Source organism: Microtus ochrogaster, chromosome 4 (assembly GCF_000317375.1).
Source record: "Microtus ochrogaster isolate Prairie Vole_2 chromosome 4, MicOch1.0, whole genome shotgun sequence".
NCBI classification, from domain to species: Eukaryota; Metazoa; Chordata; class Mammalia; order Rodentia; family Cricetidae; genus Microtus; species Microtus ochrogaster.
The window spans coordinates 70,782,837-70,795,140 of NC_022011.1; the positions used below are offsets into that span (position 1 = coordinate 70,782,837).

Consider the following 12,304-nt stretch of genomic DNA (forward strand, 5'->3'; position numbering starts at 1 on the left):
AAAAAAAAAAAAAAAACAAAAACAAAAACAAAGCAGAAGGCTTCGGGTTTAATAGAGAATTACAGCAGGGACTCTAACTGCCATAACTGGCAGGGAGATGCTAGAAAGAAGAGCTATAAATATGTTCCATAGCTGTATATGTCTGTATGATTGGGTGTTACAATTTGCTCTGATGTTTACTATAAGTAAGTGTGATAATATAACTGTTTATAAAAATGTATCTCTGAGGTTTTAGGAAGAAAAGTATGTAAGATGTATACTATTGACATCTTTAGTGTATATAACCAAGTTGCCTTCCCATAAGATTGTATCCAGTTTTCCTCCCTCCAGGTCTATGAAATTGAGCCTCTTAGTTTTCTTCCTATTGTCTTTTGTATCTGGAAAACATAAATTTTCCTAAGAATCAGTACCCTTCTTTCTTGTTAGAGGGTTAATATTTGATGGGTAAGAATTCTTTATGGACCAGCAGTAAGAGCTATATCTCTGCATTAGACTTTAGCTGAGAAAACAGAACCCATGCCAGCTAGTTCGTATACAGAATTTGCTGTAGAGAACCTGTAGTTATGAAAGTAAGGTTGGAAGAGCTGAGAGATTCCGCTGAATAATGGAGCACCCTAGAGACCGATGCTGCTGAAAGTCTGCCACCATTCCCAGGGTGAGGTAGTGGGTGCTGGGCTTTGTCAGAGCCTTGGAGTTGGCACAGGGGTTGGGTGGGAGTTGTTCAGTATTTGTTGGAACCAGGAAGATGCACTCTGTGGCAGAAACGCTGTGTGAAGTTGAGATGGGGTGGCACCTGTCCCCTCTGCTATTCTCTCTCAGCCAGCTGCTGCTGCCTGGCTTCCTGAACTAGCGAGAGCAGGCAGCTAGAGTGTTAGCTACCAACACCACACAGGTGTTGGGTGTTCCTATGTGTGTGGTGCACAGCCCAGACAGATGAAGACACATGGTGGAGATGCACTGTCTAGGACCTCCTGGACCCTTCTTCCCTCATCCCCACACTTAGATCACCATCTTCAGGATTTGTGTCATAGGCAAGTAAATATCTACTAATGTGCTTGACATTTTTCTTAAAGTTTTTCAAGAAGTTTTCACAGGTGTGTGTGTGTGTTTTCCTTTATAACTGTTCATCACCGCAGTAGGCTGTCCAGTCATCTTATATATCTTATATGTGAAATATATAAGAATGTAAAATATGTGCATGCATAAGCAATAAATATATTTAAAGTAAATACATAACAATTGCCTGCTGCCCACATGCCTCCACCCCCACCCAGCCGTCAGTACAGCAGCAGCATGAAGATCCAGCAGCAACAGTTCTGCTGCCTTCATCACAGCTGGGTCCCTCTGCACACCCCAGATGAGCTGGTCCCTTATTTTTCTTAGAGAACCACAGCCCAAATTTTACTCTAGCCCAGGCCTTCTTTTCATGTATTTATTGTTTTTTCAGGGTGGGTTTCCCTTTCAAATTTAACAGCCATAAATGGCAGTGTGTGTGTGTGTGTGTGTGTGTGTGTGTGTGTGTGTGTGTGTGTGTGTGTGTGTGTGTTTCCTCCTGGCCTCATTGCAATAATCATGGTTTTCTGATATGTGCCTGCTTTAGCCGTGCTGACAGCATCTGAGCTGTGGCCATGACAGTAAGCTATAGCTACAAGAGCAGGAAAATTGGAAATTGATTTTATGAATAAAAGTAAACTCTGATTCCTTTTGTGCTTCTTTTTCTAGTAGATAATTAGATGCCCTTTACAAGTTCAAGTATAGATTAATAATTGGAATAAAATGACAGTTTTGATATTCTCTTTCCTGTTGTAAGGCTTATTGTATTAATTCTGTATATGTAGAAGCACAGACAGAATGGACTGTGAAAATCTTGCCCAGAATGAGCAGGGCTTGCTCTTGACAAAGGCACCCATTCTTTTCCTCAGCTCCCTGTGTGAGAAAGGAGTACACAGAAGGAATGCCGCTGAAGGTCCTTTTCTGTTCTCGTCTTCTTTATATTTTGCATTTACTTGCAGACAGTTTCTCTGCCTTTTTCTCCCGCTTTATAGTTTTGCAGATTTGATTTGAAAAGTTCATTCCCTTAAAAGCCTTTCAGGAAGAAGGTGAATTGTTAGCACTGCACAGCGTTGATGTCTGGAGCAGCTCTTGAGGATGCTACCTTCTGCTGAAATGCCAAAACTGAAATAACGTACTGTAGCATCTGAGGAAGAGCTTGGGATGCACTAAGCAGAAAGACTTCCGTTTCTTTATAATTCAGCTCAGGAAACCCTGGTTTTCCTTGGTGGTTGGTAGATGATGGGTATTATTTACCCCGCACTAAGAGTGGAAGGCTTTTTAGAAAGAAACACTTCCCAAAATATGAGGGTGAGATGGCATTTATCTAATCCTTACATCCTGTGGGTCTGTACCACTTTCTACAAAGTGGTGCTGATGCTCAGAAGCACTGGGCTTCCTCAGCTCCTGGCCCGTGCCCTCTTCATTACCCTGCATTTTCCACACCACCGAGGTCATATTTCCACTTCACGAAACATCAGTGCACTTCTTTTTGTCTTTCGTGGGAGAAGAGTTTGCAGTTTTGTGTCTCTGCTTTGTATTTTTCCTAGTCTCATATTTCTAGTAACCCGTGCTCTGCTCTAAGAAGTCAGAGGAATTCAGCCCTTGCTGCTTTCCGCTCTGTCTCTGTTTGATGGGTGTGTCATTTTCCATCATTTATCCTTGTGTCTCTTCACACTTTATGCATTTGTACAGTAGTTTATAATCCTTGAAACCTTGAGGTAACATTTAAGATAATATGTCATGGAATAGAAAATAATATCAGAATACTAAAAAACAGATACTAAAATAATAAAGGACCAAAGGGAGGGGGAATGTCAGCTCAGACACATAGACTCTCACAGTGGCTGCACAGTGTGGAATCTTTCTTGAAAAAAAATATTTCAGTGTAGCTTTTTTTTTTAAAGATTACTAGCAATTAAGAAACATGACTGTTCTTTCTATTTATTTATTTATTTATTTATTTATTTATTTATTATGTATATTTGTCTACATGTATTCCTGCAGGCCAGAAGAGGGCATCAGACCTTATTACAGATGGTTGTGAGCCACCATGTGGTTGCCGGGAATTGAACTCAGGACCTTTGGAAGAGCAGGCAATGCTCTTAACCGCTGAGCCATCTCTCCAGCCGGCTTTTTTTTTTTTAATAGGGGGAAATACACATCAGTTCTTTGTACAACTGTTAACGGCATCTGGCCGTCAGAAGGGAACTTAGAAGCCAAGATGACAAGCTTAGTCCTGGTGTCACTGCTAACCGCTTGTTGCTTACATGCTCTGGCCATAGCTTGTGACATGTAAATTGCTATAAATCACAACTTCACAGCTTTTCTGTTCCATGGGGGGGAAAAAAAAACTTGCTATAATCTGGGAAGTTGCCAGTTTGAGAATTCTGTGTGAGAAGTTAGGGATGGAGAGTGTCAGCTCAGAAAACTGGATTAGACCCAAAGCACCCACCTTGCAGACAGTCCATAAAATCCATTGTTTTACTGTCCTTGTTTGGGGGCAAAGGGATTTCCTTTTTTCCTTTGATATTGGGCACTGAAGGTAGGATCTTCTGCGTGCTAGACGAGCCCTCTATCACCTGCCATGGCCTACATTCTCAGCCCCCTTTACTTCTCTTGTGAGACAAGGGCTCAGAAAACTCACTCTGTAGCCTCAAGAACCACCAGGCCTAGCCAAGCCCATTGTTTTTAACACTGCCACGGTTTCTAAGAAGAAGTATTTAAAGACTTAAATAATATTAAGTAAGTGATAGGTCATTGGCACTCAGAAGTAAGATTTTGTTTTGTTTTGTTTTGTTTTTTGCTTTTCGAGACAGGCTTTCTCTGTAGCTTTGGAGCCTGTCATGGAACTAGCTCTTGTAGACCAGGCTGGCCTCGAACTCAGAGATCCACTTATCCCTGCCTCCCGAGTACGGGGATTAAAGGCATGCGCCACCACCACCCAGCTCAGAAGTAAGAAATTTAAGATACCAAAAAGATTAGGGTTTCTCAAAAAAAAAAAAAAAATTAGTGAGCGCCACAAGATAAGGAAATAGGGGAAACTTGTAGTTGACCCACGGGACATTACACCTGCCCAGTTGATTCAGATGAGTAGGGAGAAAACTATAGTGCTATGTAGTAAGGACTTTTGATATTTGATAATAAATGTAGAAGGGACAGGAAAGGGTTGCAATAAAATAGAAATTTTAAAGCAATTGTTTACTTTCACAATTCTGTATGTATTTACTATATTTATTGTGTATTGAAATGTCGTGGTTCGTAATGTTGTCCACCAATTTCAGCCTCATGTGACATTAGAAGTTAATGTATTCTGCCAAGTTTAATACTATAAAGGTAGGCTCTACATTTTATTTGTATATAGAGAGATTTTTCGTTTCTAAAATGTCCAGGTAGAAGTTCTGCCACCAGCGTGGGCGTAACCCCCCAGACACGAATCCTGAAGACAAATGAGAGAATACACTGAGACAATTTTTCTTTCTGTCTTTTCTCCATCTGGAACAAGTAATTTGCAACACAAAAATTCTTCAGTTCATCATGAGATAAGACCCAAGCTTAAATGGGAGCAGGTTATGCCTCGGTAGGAATGTGGCGAACCCATGAAGGGATACTGTAGGAAGAGGCGTTATTTCGTACGCAGTGACAGATAGACTATTAGATCAGCACTCGTGTGGAAAATGACTACTGTATTATTGAAGATCTCGGGTGTCATGATTTATCATGGCTATCAACATACAAATGACATCATTTAACATTCATTTGCCTTCCTGTTTCTCTTCTAAACGCCAGGAGCATGAGTTCCTTGTAAAACCAGAAGGGTCCAAGTTTCAAGCCTCCTTTCTGTATGTGGGCCTGACCTAGCCACAGACACAGAAGGAGCTGTTGCAAAGCTAAAATATGCTTTCCATTTGGTTAAACTTAAAAGTCTGGAGACCCCTGTCGTAAAGAAAAGCTTTGCTTCACTCCTACACATTCCCATCCTGCGGCCACACATCCTCTGTCACCCCACACGGTGAGGACTACACTGGTGTTTACACCAGATACTCCCTTCTGCGCTGTGTCTGAATGTAAGCGTGGACGTGAGTTTAGCTTGCCTCAGACAAATTACCACACACTCTGTTGTCCTGTGACTTCATCCTCCTCCTCCTCCTTTCCCTCCTCCTCCTCAGCCTGGTAAAAGTCTTGTGCTTCAGTGTAAGGCTATAAAGGTGCTTTTGTCTTTTTAGAGTGATGTCTTCATTTCTCCTCAGTTTCTCACGTGGACAACAGGTGAGGATCTCCTTAGCATATCTGGGCATTTCTGTCAGAGACTTCTAGAACTGGGGCTGGCAGGGCAGGAGCACCTGTCTGCACTTGGACGTTGCAGTTTGCCTATTAAAATGCTTAATGATCTCGACCACTGTGGAAGCCAAATTAGAGTTCCGCGTGCTCGATATTACCAGAGTCCAAGAATGGAAATCTTGATGCACATTTAAATTTTCATTAAGTTTTTAAATAAGATTTCAAAAAGTCATTTGTTATAGATATATTATCATTAAGTTTATAGCCACACTAAACAGAATAAAATCATTTTAAAAACTCATTATTAAACAGTGGTAAGTTGTAGCATTCCAGAGAGAATGCAGCATACGCTGACATTGTTATTTGATGGGTTCTTAGAGACACTGCATAGCATCGTGACCTTGGACTGATTGAATTATTATAGTGCGTCCTGCCAGTTCTGCTTCCTTCTGGATTCATATATGGCTCAAAAGGTTCAGACATATTTTTCTTCTTAAAATTAATATGATAGCCACTATCCAAACAGAAAACCACCTTCTTTACCATCATTGGAATAGTTAGGGTTCCAGCCCTCACCCCTGATATTTCCGAACTTCTCTGTGCGTCAGATCACCTGCCGAGCTTCTAAGCTGGTGCACAGGCTTCAGCACACACAATTAAATTCAAAATTTGGGTTTGGAACAAGGCGCCCATAATCTTCATGCTATGAAGCAAATCTGTTGCTGTGGTTCCCTTGATGGAGAAGACATGAAAATTAGCAGGGGTCATCCCTCTCTATATTAAAGGGCTTAAATAGCAGTTGTCGTAATAAAACAGAGGCTTCTCTCGAACTGACTAGTATAAGACAGCTAAACAGAAACACTTTCAAGACACTGGGAAAATCTGTGTGTGGAGTCACTATGTGACATTAAAGTAACTACGGTTGGATAGTATTCTGGTTTTATAAAGGGACACGAAAGTATTTAGAGATGAACGATTTGTAGACAGAAGGCTGCAGCTAGCCTAAGCTGGCATGGAGTTCCCTGTGTAGCTAGGATGACCCAGCATTGACCCTGCCCCCATCCCAAGTACACCGTCTTGCCTGCCTGGTTTTGTTGTTTTCAAAAGAAATCTGTAGCATCTTTGTATTTTCTGATTTGGGATGCTCCCATTTCTTTATTTTAAGACTTTTTGTTTAACCATGTGTGTACGCACATGAATGCAGGTACCCACAGAAAACAGAAAGGGGAGTCAGATCCCCGGGAGTTGGATTTGCAGATAATAGCCTCCAGACATGGGTACCAACAACCAAGCTAGGGTCCTCAGCAAGAGCAGCCAGCCCTCATCATGACTGAGACTTCTCACCAGCCTCCTTTCTATATTTGATAGCATTTTTTCCCAAAAGAAATAAAATCTGTCCATGAAAAATTATTTGAGAGTGACATCAAGTGCTTGGCCATATCTCCCCATAGGTTAATATCTTTTTACATCACCATGACGCCCCTAAGCTTTGTATGGAAATGATCTGGTTTTGTAGCCACCTGGACTCAAACTTGTGACCCTCTTGCACTGCCATACCTAGCTCCTTGATTTTTTTTTTTCAACTTTCCCAAAACAGATCCAAGGCCCATGACCATTTCAGTACCTAGCTGTTAAACTTATCTGGTCTGTCCATTGCCCACTTCATATTTCTTCTTGCTTTAGCTGGCTTTCCTTTTATAGTTACAAACCATGTGTTCTTCTGTCAGGTAAAACACCTGTGTTTTAATTTCTGCACAGACTAAAAATAGCTAATAAGCACTCGTTTTGCCATGGTTATGTATGGAAACCCCTATTCCTTCCCCTCCCAAAATTGCTTGAATGGTTTCATGTTCCAGGCTAAAACTCGGGAGTTTGAAGTATCTATGGCGAGGCATCTTCTTGGTCTTGCGTAGAAGTGCTTTTCAGGTTTGTCATTTAGAAATCAAAGCATCGATCATCATTGTATCAGTGGGCAGACCAAAAGTTTGCTGCAGCCACCAAGTGAGATACAGACAGGCAAGCTTTTAGAGTGGACTTCAGGTCAAGCAGTTTGCAGTGAACTAAAAGCTACTTCATCAATGGTTTTCTCGTCCTCAGAACTTTTCATGTAGCATTTTCTGGATGAGCAAAATTTCAGAGCTATCATGAATATTTAAAAGATGATATAAATATTCATTAGCACTTAGACATAGTCAAGAAAACCAGACTAGAAATAATTTCAAGAAACGTGGGCTTCAAGTCTTTCTCTTAATTCTGTACTTCCATTAAAAATCCATCCTTGAAAGGGTATTATAAGTACACAGTAACTTCCAGTTAAGTCAGCAAACTCATATGTGTCATTAATATTCTTAAAATACCAGCCTGCCTCCTTGCCATGCACCAGGAACATGTCTGTTGTCCGTGTTTCTATCACCCTGTCTTGAACATTGAGTCCAAACACATTTCCTGGCGATCTCCTTCCCTCTGTGCCTGGTTGTCTGCCCTAGGGATGCATCTTTCATACCACAAAGTACCAAATAGGAGACATCATTTTGGTACCAGGCCTAGGTCCTCTTTCAGAACTTGTCCTGGAACTTTATTTCTGAGCACTGGAGGCCTCAGAGACGTTTCTGCACTTGGAGAAGGTAGACCCTGAGGTCAGTTCAGGAGTGAGAGCCATCAGGAAGGCTCGAGCTGTGACCCTCAGTTCACAGGCCCGAGTTGGAAGGAGATGTTAGAAAACGCCATCTCCAAAGCCCCATAGCAACTTGGAAGATGGGGAGAACAGCAAGAAGAACCCAATACAAAGTTCCAGCGTGCTGGACTGTGAAAGACCAGTTACAGTGTTGTATATGCCAAACATCTCCCCTGAGCTCTAGGTTCCTGTTTCCATGGTGATTTGCACAGCACAGACCTCCCTCACCTCATACAGTCTAACAGCATGACCTGTGGCTTAACAAAGCAGCGCCATTTTAATGACTACAGACTCTCAAGTGAAGACTTTGTCTAAGCAGATGTTCAGTGTGTGTTATATATTTGGGGGTGTTTATTGCAGAAAAGATAAAATAATCCATGTTGTAGCCCATCTTTGAATAGGATCTTTCTGAGGTAAATACCAGGTCAGTTTTTTCTTATTATCCTTAACCTTCTAGTATTTTTCATACATGAAACTTTATTTTTTAATTAATCATCTTTAAAAAAAATAGAGCATTCAGATAAAATGTGACAGGCAGCAAGGACCATGATTCTAGTAATCTCCCATTCTTAGGCGCAGAAGGAGATTTCATTGTACCTTAAAGAATGTTCGGGCTCTATTATTTATTTATTTATTTATTTATTAATTTATTTATTTATTAAAGATTTCTGTCTCTTCCCCGCCACCGCCTCCCATTTCCCTCCCTCTCCCCCAAGTAAGTCCCCCCTCCTCAGCCCGAAAAGCAATCAGGGTTCCCTGTCCTGTGGGAAGTCCAAGGAACCCCCACCTTCATCCAGGTCTAGCAAGTTGAGCATCGGACTCTATTTTTAGATACACACTTTCTTGGAAGATGTTAGCCGATGTTTGAAAATACCCATGAAGACATGTTTGTGCTGTTGTTTGAGTGATTTGCTGTTGAGGATGCAGTTAAAAGTAGCGTTCACGTGTTGTTCGTCTTTGAAATGTTTTGATCTCTTGTCCTGACCAAGTCACAGCACTCCAGCTACGTCATTCTAGATTACAGGACTAATCATGAGATGGTTCACCCTGCACTGTATGCCTCTGGGTCCTCCGAATCGGTAGAGTACCTTCTTCCATTCCACATAAGTAAGATTGCCTAAGTGATACATAATTGATAGATACAGCCTTCACCTTTCTGTAATCAGGAAAACTGCCAATTAGTTAGAAAATTGGTGTTCTGATTATCTGGTGCATTGTGGCTGCCGGTACATGCATTTGTAAATTAATAAATGTTCAAAGAAACACAGCGAATAATGGCAAAACTATTTTTGAACACCATTTGACTTTGTTGTAATGAATCAGAAGGCATTTCAGCACCTTTTTGTCTTAACGGCTACTCACTGATGGGCTGCACAGGAAGAGGGAAGTGACTGGGGAGCTTATATGTAGTATAAAGGTTGGTTGATTTATAGTTCACATTAAATAGATCTTTTTATCAAGTTGTCACAACTCTACCTGGCATATTTGCTTAGAGATGGAGTACGAAACCCCTTTCCTATCTACACTGTCAGTTAACTCTCCTGTTCCAACGGTGCTGGCATGGCAGTGGGCACTATAGTACACCAGTTATCTTGCTAGTACCCTTCACTGTCCGTGCGCGGCTAGGGCACTGCGCTCTTCTGTTCTTCAGTGCACTGCCCTAGGAGCCGCGGGTGGAAGAAGCAGTCAGGTGATGAGACTTCAAGGACACATAGCTAATGATGCTCTCAGGGCAATATTGTTTGTTTTGCTTTTCTACTTTTAAAGATACTAATTCTGTTAGGTTTTGTGTGTGTGCGTGTGCGTGTGCGTGTGCGTGTGCGTGTGTGTGTGTGTGTGTGTGTGTGTGTGTGTGTGTGTTTAGTATGACCAGTGTAGAATCACTATACTCATTTGTACTTTTTCTTTATTTGGTTAGGTTTTAGTTTTAATATGTGTATGGGTATATACAAATACATATGAGTATTTGTGTAGGCCAGTACATGTGCAGATGTGTGTGTGTGTGTGTGTGTGTGTGTGTGTGTGTGTGTGTGTGTGTGTAAGTCAGGACACAGTCTTGGATATCATCCTCAGGAACTACGCCTCCTTCGAGGCAGTCTTTCATTGGCCTGGTACTCACCAATGAATAAACTGTCAGGCTGGGGAGCCCCAGGGACCTTCCTGTCTCTACCTCCCCAGTGCTGCAATTACAAGTCCATGCTGCTGTTCTGGCATTTTATGTGACTTAGGGGATTCAGCTGGCTCTAAAGCTTGCAAAGCAAACACTTTACCAACTGACTATTTTCCCCAGTCCACGATTGATTCCATTTTTTTTTCTCTCCTCAGTACTGGGAACTGAACCTATGACTCTGTGCATGCTGGGCAATTTGCTTGCCCACTGAACTCTGTCTCAGCCCTGTATGTTGCTCTTGAAGAAAGATTTAACTACTTGTTTCATGGTTTCTGAGATAATACTTCATTAAAAAGACAGAGTAGCCCAAGTACAAAAAATTTAAGGTGTGCCTCTCTCATTTCTAGGTAATTGCTCTGTGTAGTTGTAGGTTTGGATCTCTATATCCATGTACAGACCTTGAGTGTTTTGGGTTTCTGTAAAAATGTTTTTATTTTGCTAAGACATTGCATACCACTTGGTATTTCAAACCCAAATTCTTGGTGTCCTGGCATTTTAAGCTTTAACTAAAGCCAGTGCTGAGGATACAGCCCAGTGGTAAAGCACTTGACTAGCATCTGTGGGGCCCTGGGTTCAGTCTTTGTAACACACTAATATACACATGCACACACACACACAAGAGGGGGTAGGTGCTTAAAGTCTCATTTAAAGATTGGCACGTGTTTCTAGGGTGTGGGTGTGTGTGTGGTGTAGTGTGAGGCCTGGGACTGTGATGGTCTCTCTGGCAGCTCTGTTGCTTCCTCCCTTTGCCTGTCCAGTGCTCTCTGCCTGAGTGGATGCCCCTTGTGGCTCCTGTGGTTGTTCTGGTTCCCTGTGACTCTTGGAGCGTAGCATAATGTCTGTGTGCTAACGAAGTCTTAACAGGCTCCATCAGGATGTTCTATAACATACGCAGAACTCTAGAAACTCCGAGTAGATTTACAAATGGAGCAGGTTGCTTCAATGTTAACTACCAGGCAGTGACTCAGATGGTACTCTACCATCTATCAGAGAAGCCACACACTACTGACATCTTCCATTAAAATCCCAGCTCCAGAGAATTGAGAGCTGTCACAGAGTTCTGGCACCTAGAAATGTACTGTCAAATGATGGATCAGAGCTCAGGCTGTTAGGAGCCCCTGTGAGGAATGTCACCATCTCTTCCCATAGGCCAGGAAACAGACTCTGATGTCAAGTTAAAGGCTCAGAATGCACTAGGGTCTGCAGTTCTCTCTTGCACCTCGTATGCACATCTAGACCAGCTCAACTAGTGTTACCTAAAATTTGCTTTGCTCTGCGTAGATCAACCTTATTGAGAACATAAATTACCCAATAAAGCGAAGCTGCTATTGCTATGCAGGTTTGTTCACCTGAGCAACCACTGAGTACAAGGGACGACCCGAGGCACTGGGGAGACAACAGCACAAATGAGACAAAAATCTGCTCCTTGAACTTACATATTTTAATAGACAGAGACAGTAGGAGCATAGACTATAATAGATCCCTAGGAAAGAAGGGAGAAATCCTAGTGAAGATATTGAATTCCTTAGAGTTGTATTTTGAGCTCAGAATGTGACTCAGAATTAGCCAAAATGTTTGAAAGTGAAGCAGCATTTCTGAGAATGTGTGTTAGTGCCATGAAGGTTAAATCTGAAAAATGGGAGATCAAATGGTGATAACCCAAACATGAAGCAATGTGTGTTTTATGTCTGAGAGAAAAAAGGGCATCTGAGTGGTGTGCAAAGGTCAGCATGACCTAGTCCCTAAGTACAGCATAAAAAGCTGGCGGGAATAGAGAAGCCAATGACTTGGTTTGGGCGATGGTAATTGTCATTTAAGTTCAAGGTAGCAGATGGCACTATAGAAAACAAAACAAACTGTGGGAGAGACAGACTGGTTAGAAGAGACAGCCATCAGGTTAGACTTCTGTGTGTTCCTCTGGGGAAAACTGGAGGGAAAAGGAAACACATTGGTTAGGTGTTAGTGCCTCTGTTGGTGTGACTCCATTCTTTGTAGACCTCTTAGTAAGCAGCACGAACTGTAACGTAAGCCAGCCCATCTTACCTCCTGAGTTTCGTCACTAGTCCATCATGAGCACTCTTGGGTTTTGTTTTAACCAGTTGTTAATCTATACCCTTCCCCCTGACCCC

General features: G+C 41.9%; 1 protein-coding gene across 14 annotated transcripts in view; it reads left to right on the forward strand.

The window, feature by feature from the left end:
* Nucleotides 1-12,304, forward strand: part of Pkp4 (plakophilin 4) — a 208,356-nt gene that overhangs the window by 145,111 nt on the left and 50,941 nt on the right. The window lies entirely within an intron of this gene.